Raw genomic sequence first — 16074 nt, 5'->3', positions numbered from 1 at the left:
ATATGGTACCTGGAGTATATTTTGATGCACAGCTCAAAGGGAGGGAGGTGTGGTAGAAAAACTACTGTGAGAGTCAAGCAAAAGCTGGGACTCTGGAACTTATAAGAAGGTGGAAGCTAACACTTAAGAAAATGGTGCATCTGCTAAAAAGCCATGATCTTCTGTGTGTTCTTATATACAGGATTGGTGCTTTCCCTGACATGGAGCACAGCCTGTGCAATACAAAGGAGCATGTATGTGTACTTCTGGGAGTCACAACAGGAGAGACTGGCACAGGACATATAAATACAGAAGAAACACTGTGGGAGAGACCTTCAAGACATGTTTTTGTTCATGATGGCCAAGTACTTCAGTCTGTGTTGTACTTCGATGGTAGGAAGGGAGTCTAATTATTAAGGGGGTCATCTTATAATGAGTCGTCTTATATTTGAGTAAATATGGTATTACGGTATTTCCTTGAATACAAGACAATCCCCCCCGCCCCCGCCCCCCAGTCAACATCGCTGCCACTGCTGCTTCTGCTTACCTGGGCTGGGCTAGGTCCAGGGTCTCCCTGCCAAATGCCCTGGAGCTGAAGTCAGAATCACCACGAGTGGGGGGAGGGGCGGATTGCAGCCAGCAGGCAGGCAGGGGCAAGGGCAGCAAGAGGTGGGGGTCTACCTGCCTGCCCCCATTGCTGCTTTCCCTGCTGCAAATTTAAGACTACCTTCCAATAATCAGATTCTGTCCATATAAAATTATAACAAATTTAGAATGTATAGAATTGAATCTTTAGGGAGGTCATCTTAAATTCAAGGCTGCCTTGGATCTGGATAAATATGGTAATAAAATCTCCTTATTTTGTGCTGGATACCTTCTGCAAACAGATTAGCAGAGACAATTCAGCAGGTAATTCTGAAACTAAGTAGATTTTCATATTATTTTTGCAGGTTCTTCAAAGCATAAAAAGTCAGAGGACTCTTTTTGCATTTTTGCTCTTTTCTTAACTTTCTGGACTATAACTACTGGGTCATTTACTCGATTCATTCTGATGTCCAGGAGATGACACAGTAATTCTACATCAAATGAGTTTTATTAAACAAATGTAAATGACAAAGGAAAGAATACTGAGTTTGTCACATGTACTTCTGAAAGTAGTGGAGAAAATCTGACTTCCATTTCCCTATGCAGCCCATTTCTAAGGGGTATAACCAAGAGCAAAATTTGGTCATCTAGGCTAAGTATAGACATTCAAAAAGCCTGAGCCTGAATTGATTCAATTTTTCCAGGTTAGTTTAACCTGCATAGTTTGAACTAATTTGCAAGTGAATAAACATTCACTTTTGATTCTGGAAATGCAGCCATGTGCCTGCAGTGGCTCAAGCTAGAAGCCGGGGGTACTAGAGTGAGCCCTTCCCTTCCTTTCAGTAGCAGCTTCAAGGCTAGAGGGAAACTTACTGGGGGGGGAATGTGGCCAGGCCCTGGCAAGCCATTGACTATGATTGAGGAGAAGTTAAAACCCCTACCCTGGCCTGCAGGGACACCAGCGGGGGGAAGCAGCCCTTGTCCCCTGAGGGGGAGGGGACATAGCTAAACACCAGCCAGGGCAGCACCTCAATTGAAGGGGGGGTAGGGAGGAGGATTAAACTCCCCTGCCTCCCCTCTTGGGCACAAGCACAAGGACCCCAGCCAGGGTCCCCCTGGCTTTCCACCCTGCTGGCCACTTGTGCAGTGGGAGGCATGGTCAGAGCCGGCCGACATGGCCCTGCCATCAGCCTGCCTCTCCCAGGGCTGGGAAGGGCTCTGCCACTGTGGTATGGCCAGGCTGGCTCTGCCATCTGCCCACCTCACCCGGAGGTTAGTGGGGCTGGCTGTGGGGACTGCCGAGGGCAGGCACGGAGGTGTCAGCCTGGGCTGGGCCATGGGAACAGGGCCCTTTCCAGGCAGCTGTGGCTCCATGACAGCCTGGACTCGGAGAGCTGGAAGCAATCCAGGTGCACAGCTCCCATGGCCCCAGCCTGAGCCACAGTCAGCTGGAAAGGGCCCTGCCCCCATGGCCCAGCCCCTCCATGCCCACCTTCAGCAGCACCTGAGGGCCAGGCTGACTCAGCCCCGCAGCCCCAGCCCCAGGCAAGGTGGGCTAATGGCAGGGTCAAGCCAAATGGCATCTGGCCATACCCCCACCTCTGCCACTGGGAGTGGGGGAGTCCATGACAAGGACTGCTCTGCCCCGGCCAGGCAGATTCTGGCTGCGGTTCCCCGGGGGAAGAGGGGAGGGAGGAGGAATACACCCCTTTAGGGGGCCATGCCAAGTGGAGTCTAGCCACACCCCCACCTTTGCTCTGGCCAGAAAGTGGAGAGACGGTGTCAACCCTGCTCTCTGGAGCAGACAGCACATTCCAGCCTAGGCTGAAAAGCATGCTGGGATGCTGGGGAATTAGATTTAATTCAAACCAAGAATGGGTCTGGGACAGAAGTTCTGTAAACTGGTTTGACCTAAATCAATGAAGCTCGATACTAAATTCAACCAGTTTTATCTTTAACTAGTTTCAGTCATTTTGAAACTGGTTTATATGGACTGAATTTCCGTTCTGTTACAGGGTTAAACCAGTTTCTGATCACTTACACCATTTTGTGTGTAACTTCTGTCCCTAGCCCTAATTGCAAAACTCTCTTTCTTGGGATAACCAATCTGAACTTTCCCAAGTCTGAAAAGCTTCTGCCTTCATTTTTCCCCTGAGGGAATATACAGAAACATAACTTTAAATTTTGGCACCTGGGGTAGCATAGGAGTGCTCACCTCTTCACACTGGCCCTGGGATGCTGCTTCGGCACAAGCTCCCACAACATGAGCTAAAGCTGCCATTCTGTTGCCCTTCTAAATCAGTGTCCAGGGCTGGTGCCCAGATCATCCCCCTACAAGTTATGCTACTGGAAATATATATTTGTGTTTTAAAATGATAAGAACTACAATTAGCAGGGCTGTCAACAGTATGGTTTGTACGAGTTTGTGGCATTCTACAGATTTTGGTGAGTATTCTTTAGAATTAAGTAGGCTTTTGTTAAATCTGGCTAGAGCCCAGTTTTAAAAAGGACTATGTGCGCTATACACCTTTTAGTCATAATTTACATGCATGGGACTTAATTATTAAGATTCTTAGATTCAGCAATACCATGTATTTTTGCACCTAAATGTTGGAATCTGTACCTATAGGAAGAATTCAGAAAGAAGACCTATGTGACTGGTTCTCCACAACTTGAATAAGACATCTAAGCACATTTTATTCAGGATCCACGGTAACCAGTGCACTATGTAGGGGATCACATAAGCCACCCAACAGGAAGAGGATGTTGCATGTCTGGGACCACAACTTTACTCCTGAAGTTAAGCAGCATTTAGGCTTTTATGTTGCTTGCAGCTTTAACATATAGAAGCAAAAGACATACAGCATAGTTTTCTGCTAACATAAAGGTTAATACAATATCTTAATTATTTATACTCTGCATAACAGATACTTCTTAAAATTGCCAACCAAGTTATCTTTTCACCAGGAGCTTTGTCTAGGTATAAGACAATAATAGCCTCCCACAGTCAGCAAAACAAAAATTACACTTGTAAAAATTCAACCAATGACACTCCCACATTTAAAGCTTGAAGAGTGTCATGAGACACAACATAAACCACACATACACAGCTATAGACAGATCTACTAAAGGGCTGAGGACATAGAAACTAATAAGACTGAAAAAGCATTGTGGTCAGGAGAGTCAAGATGCAGATTGACCAGATAGGCACTCTCAGATACACCTAGGAAACCAAGCCTTATAACACTCAAGCGTTCCACTGCTGAATATCAAAAATACTTACGTTTACCATACATGTGTCCATGTGGATCTCAATCAAAATGGAAGACATCACAGCCATGCATAGTAGGTGAACTATGATGCCTAGCTATGTTTAGTATAAGTGTCAAAATGTATCAGAACTTCATAAGCACATACCAAATAGTCAGACCAACCGTGATTTGCATATTACATAAAAACCACACAAAATCTAATTAAACATATGATCCTTTTAGAATTTTCATTTGGCCTTAATGTGTGCTTGAGCTAAGTCCTGCCCAAAAGTTTACATGGATGTGAAGTCCTAGGTATTTCACCAAAGATCTATGCATTTTAATACTTATGTAAGAAGAGGCATAGGCCATGAAAAATCATGACTACTACACATGCTCCAAACATCTGCTTTGTTAAAAGATAACCACCTGAATCCTAAGGCTATTTTGGGATTCATATACTAGACAGCCTGTGCCTAATCCCCTTGAAGGACCCAATGCATTAGATGTACTTATATTACCCATAACTTTAATGGACCACTCATCTTCTACCCAATAGCTTTGTGGTTAGGGCACTTTCTCAGGAACTGGAAGACCTAGATTCAAACCTCCTAAGCCTGAGAAGGTTTTAATCCATATCTCCCACTTTCCAGGAATGTGCCACAACCCCTAGGTTAAGAGCTTGATAGGACTGAGGGATTCCATAGCAATAATGGATTAATCAAAGGAGTTACATTTAAAACATCTTCAAATATCTTTTGAAGACCATTCCATGTATTTCTATAGTTTTACAATGTAAAAACCACTTGGTAGAGGCAAGAGATAGATACTATTATTATAGCATTTTAAAAATGAAAAATTCTAACCATCTTCTTTCTAAAAATTTCCTAATGGTTTGTAAGTTTGGCTGCAAAGCAACTGCTAGCAAGTTCAGCACTCGCATCATTCATATCAGATACTAAGTTAAAAGATCTTCAACTAGCATCCTGTGTTAAAGATGCCACCTGAACATTCTGTTCACTGTGGAACTCTCCACACTTCAGTGAAAAATACTCTAACAATGTATAAATGGGTGAACTGTATAGAGCTGCAGTTTTTGTTGTTTTTGCAGCTCTGAGAAAGGTTGAGTGTCTATACCCATGCTCCAGGGTGGTGGTGGTGAGGATGTTTTCATTAGAGTGGCTCCTGGACAACTGCTCTAATTAAAATGCTGCAGTGTCACATGTATTCTGCATCCTGTATTTCAAAACGGCATTGGGGGCACTTTAACTAAGGCTTGTTCAACAAGTTTTAGTTAAAGCATCCCTGTCTCCATTTTGAAATGTGGGGTGTTGAATACACACATTGAGCATGCTTGAGCATTCTAGAACAAGTAATTGAATGTGTTAGAGCACATGTATAGGCCTTTGTTTCTTTATTTGAAAGGAGATGAGAGTTATAGAAGGTTTAAGTTAAAGAAGAGATACCTTGGGTAAAGAAATTCTGAAAACCTCATGATTCTAGAATTTCATAGGCAATATTTCATTTTCCAAGAGGAGTACTATAGATACTTTTGGAAGGAAGCTATTGCAATAAGTGCTGCAGAATTTATTAAAGCCTTCCTGAAAATTCTTTCATTATCACCAGTTAACTCTCAAGTGACATAACTATATAGTTTTTATGTGCATTGGATGGTTTTGCAAGATAGATTATTGCTCAGTAAGAATTGGTCCAAGACAAATTTTGTGTATAATTAAAAGCAAAACTAAATGAAATTTTAAAAAAAATAGTATTTTGCTAGAGGAGAAAGGTAACATCTGTATATTCAGCAATTTATATATGACACATTTGCATGAATTTTTTAAAACCTTACCAAACTATGCAAAATAAAGGCTAAAAAAAAAAGATTTCTTAAAAAAAAAATAAAAAATACAAAAATCTTGCAATTTTGACCTGGCTAGTCAGAAAGTAGAAAGCAAAAATTTCATTTCTAAAAATTGTTTAATTAACTAAGTGAAGATAAAAGTCCAGAAATGTTACAGTGAAAATAAAACTGTCAAAACAAAGTCAAACCAAAAAAACAGAAACAAACAAAAATGCTCAGTATGCCTATTTCAGTTTGGGGTCATTTTTTCCCATAGTCAGTATAGGATCAAACTTAAATAGGCATTCTGCTTTTTATTCTTTATTTTTTGCTTTGGCTTGGTTTGGACTTTTTTACACAACTGTGACACCAGATGTATTAACAAAAAATATAGCAAACATTATAAAATAATGTTTATTTTCCTGGAAAAGGGGAACATTTAATTAGAAAGTAGTCTCTAAAAGAAAAAAAGTAAACATTAGGAGTTAGTGTAATTATCCCACAAATTATGATGGGATTGGCAGTTACTGGGCATAGTTCTGAAAAGTTTCATGTGTTCTTTGCACACAAGATGTTTCACAAAAATATTCTCAGAAAAGCAAAACTTTCAACATTCAAACTGAGCTTGTGAAATGAAGTTCCTTCCTTTTTTGGGTCCTTATGACAAGGCATTTAGCAGAACTTGCAGATTAGTTGGAATTTGACAGGTATTGCCATAAGCACTTTTGCTAAAGCCTCAAACTTGCAATCTCTGGGCTATCAACTGTGCGCCTTAGCGATCATGCCACCCCAACCTCCATGAAATGAACAAGACTAATAATGCACTACCCAGTTTAATCATAGTCCTGCATAATCTTGCAAAAGATTCATATTCAAAAGAAGCATAAATTAGAACCTGATTATAGTATTCATGTGTAACAAAGCCTGATGCAGCTTCATCAACAGCTTTAAAGCCATGTAGGGTTTTAAGGAGCTGTATCACAGATGGAATTGGCCACGGCTGTGAAGCTGCTAGTAAGAATCGTCGCCAGTCAATAAGCTCCGAGTGCACTGTTAACATAGATGCCAGGTTTTGTAACTATAAAAATAAAAACATAAATAGTTTGGAATACATTATCGTGCACAGAATTTCCTACATAATTAAAGTATCTATATTGTCAGTACTATTTTATGCTATTATTCAGAAGGAATTTTCTTTAATCTGACAGAAGATACTTCTTGTCATATTGTGACAGTTTTAGACACACTTAGTTTGTTCCTTGTTATTGTTGCTGCCACTGGACATGTTTACATGAGATTTAGGAGACTAATTAGCTACACAGCAGGCACATCTACACAAGACACTAACAGTACAGTAGACTAATTCTATTGTGCTTTAGCATGGCACAAAAAAGCCATGCTAATGTGTTAATGCACAGTAACATTAACCTACTGCACATCAGCATCACCTAAAAGTGTGTGCCAGTGCTAGTGTGCACTAGCGCCAATTATGGCACATTTAGTTAGTACTTGTTATTACAGGTACTAAACTAAAGGCACCATAATTACAGCACATTAATGCATGTGTAGACATGCCCAATAAACATCCTGTGTCTGCACATGTGGCCCTGCAAGAAACTAATTAACTCTCTAGCAAGGTAGTACTTATAAATACAGGTACTGCTCTGCTGTGGAGTTTTTTTACTCCTTTGCACTGCACATGTAGATGCTGACATGGCTGGCTGGCGCACAAGGTGATACACTGTGGGTGCTGCCTACTGGTTAGTCCCTTAGGCCCCAGCTAGCCCCTTCATAGCATGTTGAGCTGGGTCGGAGCAGCCGCAGGCTAGCAGGCTGACCCCTTGGGTCCTCTGCCAGCCGGGGCAGCTTCACCCTGACTCAAAGTGATGCGGTCACAGGACCATGTGTAAACACAGTGCTCTGGGATATGTTCCAGAGTTTATTACTGTGCATTAATAGCATGTGTAGATGTGCCCACAGAAGAGTAAAATGTCCTTTCATACCATGTGTGGTCAGGTTAAGGTTCCCTGGCCCTTGTGTCCCCATAGGGAAGGAAGATTTATGAACTTAGTACTGCTCCATCAAAGACAGTTGGTGCATCCAAATGAGACGCTTACTGTGCAGTAGCCTAATAGCACTGTGCAGTAGCATGTTGGTCAAAAGTTATGTCCAGTATGCTACTGCACAGTGTTATTAGGCCACTGCACAGTAAGCATTACAAAAAACCTGTGTGCTGGTGCTACTGCACAGCAACTCTAGTTACTGCACATTTTAGTTAGTACCTCATTAAGCAAATACTAAATGTGTGGTAACTACTGCACATTAATGAACATGTGGACATGCCCATGGGTAACAGGGAGTAGAGAGGAGGGATGGGTGGAGCTTTGGTTCTGTTCAGAACAGCCAGGCCACATCTACATGTTACACTTAAGATGTGATTAACAAGTTAAAAGTTTGTCTGCAGCCCCAATTATAAAGAACCAGAACTGGACTGGAAGTTGAGTGAGCCTTTTTTAGAAGAATGGAAATTTGCTAAATCTGGTAATCCTCTTTATCCCATAGTTTTAAATAGTGACTTTGAGTGCATATTTTGTTAATTAGGAATAACATGGGGAATTTAATTCTTGACATGGCTGCTTCCACAAAGTAATAGAATGAAAAGAATAGCAGTAAATAACTGGCAATGCCCTTTAATAATTACTCTCTTGGCTTTTTCATGGTAAAAATAAGGATGCATTTACTACATGTAAAACAGAACTGAGTTTATGCATCACACTGAAAAAATGTTCAAGTTATAAGAATTTACAGAAATGAAAATAGCACAGAAACTTACATCTGAAACTGTTAGGCGCAACCATATATCAGGAAGGTTGTTTGTTCCAAGGTTCAAAGTAATTAAGTCAAGAAAAATGTCAATAAATGTTTTACTTGGTATTAAGCCTGGAGAAAAATAAAAACAACAAAAATAAAAATGAACATTCCACTAAAATAAGAATATTCATATCAAAATACATGTTTCTAGCATTCATATCCTATTCCAATAAGGTAACTTCATGGTACTATTAATACATTTTATACATAATTATATATAATCACATGCTGTGTATACAATTTACATCATATATACCCATTTAATATCCAAAGATCAGATCTAAAAATGAACCTAGATGCAACCAATCCACAGAAGCACCTAACCACTTAGGCACCAATTTTTACCAATAAAGTTATTTAGGCTCCTAAAGTTCTCCTCCTATACATACTCAGTGGGCATGTCTACATGTGCATTTACACCAGCTTACACTTACTGCGCAGTAAGTTACTGTGGAGTAAGCGGGAATAGGCCAGTGTCTACACATGCAGGCGTTAAAGTACATTAAAGTTAGTTCCAAGTCAGTCCACATACACATGCGTTACTGTGCAGTAAGTAATCTAGCATAAATTGGATACCTGAATGATGCAGCTATCAAATTCATGCTCAAGTCACGGTAAGTCACCATAATTACTGCGCAGTATGGGCATGCATGCGTAGATGTGCACCTGTGCTGCACCGTAATTTTGGTTACTGTGCAGTAAATGTGCATGTGTAGACATGCCCAGTGATACATCCATCTTAGCATTTAGCTTATATCTAGGCCATTTTTGGGATTTGCAAATTAGGTAACCTTGAACCCACAACAGCTGAGGGCCTGATCATATAAGCCTAGCCTACATGGACAACACTGAGATAAGTGCAAAACTGCACTCATGGCCTAGTCGTTAGGAGCGTCTATACATGTGCTCGGGGGGGAGGGGGGGAAAGGGTGCACTTTAATGCCCACGGTGTCATATGTATTCAGTGTCCTATGCTTCAAAATGGAATGGGGGCGCTTGAACATTTTGAAGGATGGGGGGTGCTAAACAGATGTGACACAGAAGCTGCTGGAGTGTGTTAATTAACACACTCCAGCAGACTTGATTAATTGCATCTGTTCTGAGAAGACATCTGGCATGTGTATAGGTGACCAAGAGCACTTGTCTAGGAAGCAGGATGCCCAAGTTCAATGTCCTTCTCAGCCCAAGTGGTTCAAACCTACATTTTCCATCTCCCAGGAGAGTGCCCAAACTACCAGCCTATAGGTAAGGTTCTCCAAACTTCCTGTTGAACCTGAGCCACTATGCAAAAAGGGTCACTATGCATAATTCATAGGGCCACAGAGAAACCAAGTGAGGGGGAACATTCTGTAGCCCAGTGATAAGGAGCTCCCCTGGGAGAAGGGAGATAAGGATTCTGGTCCCTTCTGCCAACACCGTTTATGCATTTTATCTAATTACTCTTTAATATAAATAGCATAATCAGTTCCTGGAGCTGGGTGTGGATCTGAGCCCAACTGATAAAACTTCAGAACTGTATGATAAATTGCAATTACTTTACATGTGACCTCCTTTTTTGCACTACGTTCACTTATCTACCTCATCGTATTCTACAATGATAGCTAATAAGTAAAAAAGCCCTTTCACTAAAGTCCACCACCACTACATACAAACCCATTCTATGTACGTGAATCTATCATAGATACCAACTGTTGCTTTTTTTTCAACTTTTTAACTGTAGTGTATGTTGGTTATATACAACTGCAGATATCTACAATATTTACTCAAGTTATGGGGGAGTGTGGTCACGCTTAAAGATAGGCTACACATACAGGCAGACCTAGACAGCTAGCAAGTTGGGTGGAACACAACCTGATGAAGTTCAAGGTCGAGATATGTAAAGTGCTCCACCTTGGGATGAGCAACCCCCAACACACCTACAGGCTTGGTGGCACCAAACTGACTAGCACTATGAATAAAAGGGACCTGGAGGTAATAATAGACCGCAGTATGAATATGAGCTGACAATGCAATGCTGTAACCAATAGGCCAAAGGTACTCTGACATGTATCAATCAATGCATCTCTAGCAAAACCAAGGAAGTGATTCTTCTGCTCTACTCTGCACTGGTGAGACTGCAAGGACGTGGACAAACTTGAGAGAGTCCAAAGAGGGGAGAGGAGGGGAGCCAGGTGTCCAAGGAGAGTGGTCGCTCCTTAAGGAGACGATCCTCCAAGCCCAAAGGAAGGTAATTCCAATGAGGATCAAAGGGAGCAGGAGAGCACACAAGCCTCTGTGGCTCACCAAAAGAATCCGGGAATGTCTCCTTGCTAAAAAGGAGGCTTATACCCAGTGGAAAGAAGGGGTCATCACTAGGGAGGGCTATTCTGTAGTTGCTCGGGGATGTAGGGGGGCAGTTAGAAAGGCCAAGGCAGAGATGGAACTGGGACTAGCTTCCCAGATTAAGGACAATAAGAAGTCTTTTTTTAAATATGCAGGGGGTAAAAAGAAGGTCCCGGGTAATGTGGGGCCCTTGTAGGACGACATGGGTAACTTGGTCGTCACACCAGACGGCAAAGCTAACATGTTTAACGATTTCTTTGCCTCCGTCTTCCTAAGTAGGGACCAGAACAGCCACCTCCCTGCTGGGTTCCCCTAGGGCCCCGGGGGAGGTATGCCTGGGCCACAGGTTAGTGAGGATTTAGTCAGGGAGCTTCTGGAGGGGTTGGACGTATTCAAGTCAGCCGGCCCGGATGATCTCCACCCTAGAGTTCTAAAGGAACTGGCAGAGGTCATTGCAAGTCCCCTGGCACAACTTTATGAGCACTCGTGGTGCTCTGGTGAGGTACTGGAGGACTGGAAGAGGGCCAACATGGTCCCCATCTTCAAAAAAGGCAGGAAGGAGGACCCGGAAAACTATAGGCCGGTTAGTCTCACCTCGATCCTAGGCAAGTTGTTCGAGAAAGTTATGCTGGCACACATCCAGGAGGGACCAGCAGGAGACTGCATGCTTAGGGGCAACCAACATGGGTTCATCAGTGGCAGGTCCTGTCAGACCCCTGGTGGCCTTTTACGATCAGATCACCAGATCATTAGATGCAGGGGTAGCAGTGGATATAATCTTCCTGGACTTCCGGAAGGCTTTTGACACTGTCTCCCACCCTGTTCTCATTAAGAAACTGGGGGGCTGTGGTGTAGATACCCACACAGTCAAATGGGTCGCCAACTGGCTGGAGGGCCACACCCAGAGGGTGGTAGTGGATGGGTCCTTCTCAACCTGGAAGGACGTGGGCAGTGGGGTTCTGCAGGGCTCGGTCCTCGGGCCCGCACTGTTCAACATCTTCATCAGCGATTTGGATGAGGGGGTAAAAGCACCCTGTTCAAATTTGCTGATGACACTAAGATGTGGGGGGATGTGGGTACATTGGAAGGATGCAACAGGCTAAAATCAGACCTAGACAGGTTACAAGGGTGGGCGGACGAGAATAGGATGGGTTTCAACACAGACAAGTGCAAGGTGATGTACCTCGGGAGGAACAACCGGCACCATACCTACAGGTTGGGGAACTCCCCTCTTGTCAGCACAGAGGCGGAAAGGGATCTGGGGGTCATCATTGATGCCAAGATGAACATGGGCCGGCAGTGTGCAGAGACAGTAAGGAAGGGCAACAGCACCTTGGCATGCATCCACAGATGCATCTCGAGCAGGTCCAAGGAGGTGATCCTCCCCCTCTATGTGGCACTGGTCAGGCCGCAGCTGGAGTACTGCGTTCAGTTCTGGGTGCCACACTTCAAAAGGGATGTTGACAGCATGGAGAGGGTCCAGAGGAGGGCCACTCGTATGATCAGGGGACAACAGGGCAGGCCCTATGAGAACAGGTTGCGGGACCTGAACGTGTTCAGCCTCCAAAAGAGAAGGCTGAGGAGGGATCTAGTGGCCTGTTATAAACTAGTCAGGGGGGATCAGCAGGCACTGGGGAAGTCATTGTTTCCCCGAGCACCGCCAGGAGTGACCAGGAATAACGGTCACAAGCTGGCAGAGAGTAGGTTTAGGTTGGCTATCAGGAGGCGCTACTTCACGGTCAGGGCGGCTAGGGTCTGGAACCAGCTTCCAAGAGAAGTGGTGCTGGCCCCTACCCTGGGGGTGTTTAAGAGGAGGTTAGATGAACATCTTGCTGGGGTCATTTGACCCCAGTATTCTTTCCTGCCATGGCAGAGGGTCGGACTAGATGATCTGCTCAGGTCCCTTCCGACCCTAGAAACTATGAAACTATGAAACTAAGAGCAACCCATATGATCAGAGCCTTAAAAGGCAAGCCATACGAGGAAAGGCTGAAGGATCTGGGACTCTGAGACTGGATGTGTCAGACTCTGAAATTGGATGTCAACATACAGAACTCAAGAATTCAAATACCATAAGAGAGTCCCAGTGGGCAGCAGAACAGAACAAAAATATGTGTAGGATAATGGCCTAAAAAGGGGGTCCAATATCACTTCTGGATGAAATCTGAGTTAGATAATCTCAGAAAAAAACTCTCTAAAATCAGCACTTGATGTACCATTTGCTAACTCATACAGAATCCTAATAAATTCCTAATTTACTAAATTAAAGTTTAATGAACCAAAAAAAGACATGTGATGAAAACCGTAGGCTATAGGAATCACATGATCTTGCCTTGAGCAGGGCATCAGGCTAGATGACCTGCTCAGGTCCATTCCAGCCCTACTTTACTATGATTCACAAGACACTGTGGAGTAGAAAATTTAGCTCAGCAGTAAATGTCTCGTGTCTACATGTGAGGCCCTATTAGGCTGCAGGAAACTAATTGACTGCACAGTAGCACGGTACTTGTAAATACAAGTATCATCCTGCTGTGGAGTTTTTTAATCAGTCAGTCTTCATTTTTCTAATTTCATTTCAGGTTGTTGATCATTCTTTTAACTTTTACATGCTTTAGATTGTTTTATGAATTTTAAACAATATGGTCCCAGCATTATACTAACTTTGCTTTATACAGTGTTTCCTTTTAGTGTGTAATCTCTCCCACTCTTGACATTAGCCTTCCTTTTTTCCTAAATCATTCACCTCCCCCAGATGCCTACCGGACAGAGCTTTGCAATGTAAAATGTACATGACCCAAATTAGCTCTATGGTCTCTGAAACCCAACTGCTTCTTGCCTATCTGCAAAAACTTCCCAAGGTGCAGATGCCCCCATCTTCACCTTTTATGTAATACTATTTTGTACACGGTACTGGAAGTGATTGCATGAAAAGGGAATTCAAGGGAACTTGAGTCAGGAGATAACTGATATCTGAGCTGGGGTGAAAAGAAAACTAGATAATACAATATTAATCACTATTATTGCCAGATGGGTATGAGTGCATGAGATTTCTGTTTTTCTTTATTTACTTTTGAAATACTACATGCATAGAGTTATTTTAGAACCACATTGAGACAGTGGAAGTGAATGCATGGCTACTGAGATGGCTCTGGCTTCTGAGACCCCAAGATGGTAATCTTTCAAATAGAAATGGGGGGAAAAGGCAGGGCCTATCTGACAAAGAACAGGAAGGAAGAATATCCTTCAAAATTAACTTGCAGCCTAGGTTGAAGGCAGCTGGAGATAAAAGCCCAGATGTGAGCAAAAAACAAACACAACCCTTCCCGTCCCCCTCCCCCACCAACCAACCAACCAAAACAAGTTAGCCACAGGGCTAACATCTGAGGGGAAAGTCAGAAATTGCATTTAAGCATTAGGAAAGGCAAGAGGAAGAATAATGGGGCAACCTGATGAGCAGTAGCAATGTCTGTGTACAAATGCTAAGACTACAAAAGACAGAATTACAAGTCTTAGTACAACACCAAAACTATGCCATCACAGGCACAGGCACAGAAGAGTGAATCATATAGGACTGGAATGTTAACACAGAAGGTTCTAGGTTGTTTAGGAGGGATGAGAAAGCAAAAAAAAAGTGCAAATATTGCAATGCATATCAAGAAAGTATATGCTTGCGTCGAAATCAGAAAGATATAAAAGGCAGGTTTCTGAATGTCTCTGAATAAAGAAAAAGAAGAAAAGAGCACAGGCAATGTCTGCTACAGATCAATTGTTTGCTGCCTTACCAGAACAAAGAGGTAGGGAGCACAGCTCTTTAGAGTAACTATCTGAAGTATATAAAGGACAGGATTCTGGCCATAATAGGGACCTGTATTGTCTGTCCAACAGACATGTGGATAAAGTTGGACATAGATAGTCTAGCAATTTCCTGAAGTTTAAGAGAACATCTTTCAGAAAGTGAAAGGAGTGAATAGAGTGGTTATTTTATAGTTCGTTCTAATTAGAAACTGACTGAAAAATGTGAAGGTGGAAGGTAGCTTGTGTAATAGTCATACTGAAATTATAGAGTTTACAATTCTAAGAAAAGGAAGAAGTAGGAACAATAGAATAAGGATAATTGACGTAAGAAAAGAAAAGCATAAAGCAAACTCAGGAAACTGACAGACTAAGTTTCTTGAGAAGATAATCTAGAGCAAGGGTGGGCAATTATTTTGGCTGGCTCCAAAACACTTAATGAGTTTTGGTGAGCTGGCGAGGGCTGCATACATAAAATCACAAAAACAGACAAATAATAGATAAAAAACATATACTAAAAATCAAACATACTATAATGTATTTTAACTTTATATAAAAATATTTTTTGTCCTGTTGAGTAGTCTATATAAAGGACATTGCATAATAGCTCAAAATAAAGTCTTACTCTTGTATATTGTGCATATGGAATGGTGGGAGGTCGGATGTGTGGGAGGCGCTGCCTGTGCACTAGGCCCAAGAAGCTAGCAGTAGTGGCAGCAGCCCTCCCAGAAACCAGTTTATGCTGGCTGGAGACAGGGTCAGGGCCATCGGTAGGTGTGTGGCAGGTACAGTGGAGTGGGGAAGAGCAGTGCGGGCTGCCCTATGTGGAAGTGGGCAGAGCTCAGCCCCATGGAGAGTGCTAGGCAGCTACGAGCTGGATACAATTAACTGGTGGGTCACATTTTGGCCTGTGGGCCGTATTTTGCCCACCCCTGCTTTAGAGGAAGAGCCAGGAAAGCTAGCAATCACTGAGACTACAGTAAGTGTGCAATACAAGCAATACCCATGTGATGCAAAGATAAGAAGTATAATGAGAATGCTTTGGTTACATCAGAAACTCTTTAATTACCTGAATATAGTAATCAATAATAGTAGCAGTAGTAATAAATGGCTCAATATCTAGTTGGCAGCCAGTATCAAGTGGATCAAGAGATTGGTTCTGGGGCCGGTTTAATTCAATATCTTCATCAGTAACTTAGATGATGGGATGGAATGTACCCTCAGCAAGTTTGCAGATGACACCAAGCTAGGGGGAGTAGTAGATATGTTGGAGGGTAGGGACAGGATTCAGAGACATGTTGACAAATTGGAAGATTGGGCCAAAAGAAAGCTCATGAGGTTCAATAAGGAGAAGTGCAGTGTCCTGCACTTAGGACAAACAATCCCATGCACTGGTACAGGCTGGGGACTCATTGGCAAAGCAGCAGCTCT

The sequence above is a fragment of the Crocodylus siamensis genome, chromosome 3 (genome assembly GCF_052110815.1).
Source record: "Crocodylus siamensis isolate JL-2025a chromosome 3, ASM5211081v1, whole genome shotgun sequence".
Taxonomy (NCBI): domain Eukaryota; kingdom Metazoa; phylum Chordata; order Crocodylia; family Crocodylidae; genus Crocodylus; species Crocodylus siamensis.
Note: the sequence above shows the minus strand (reverse complement) of the source record.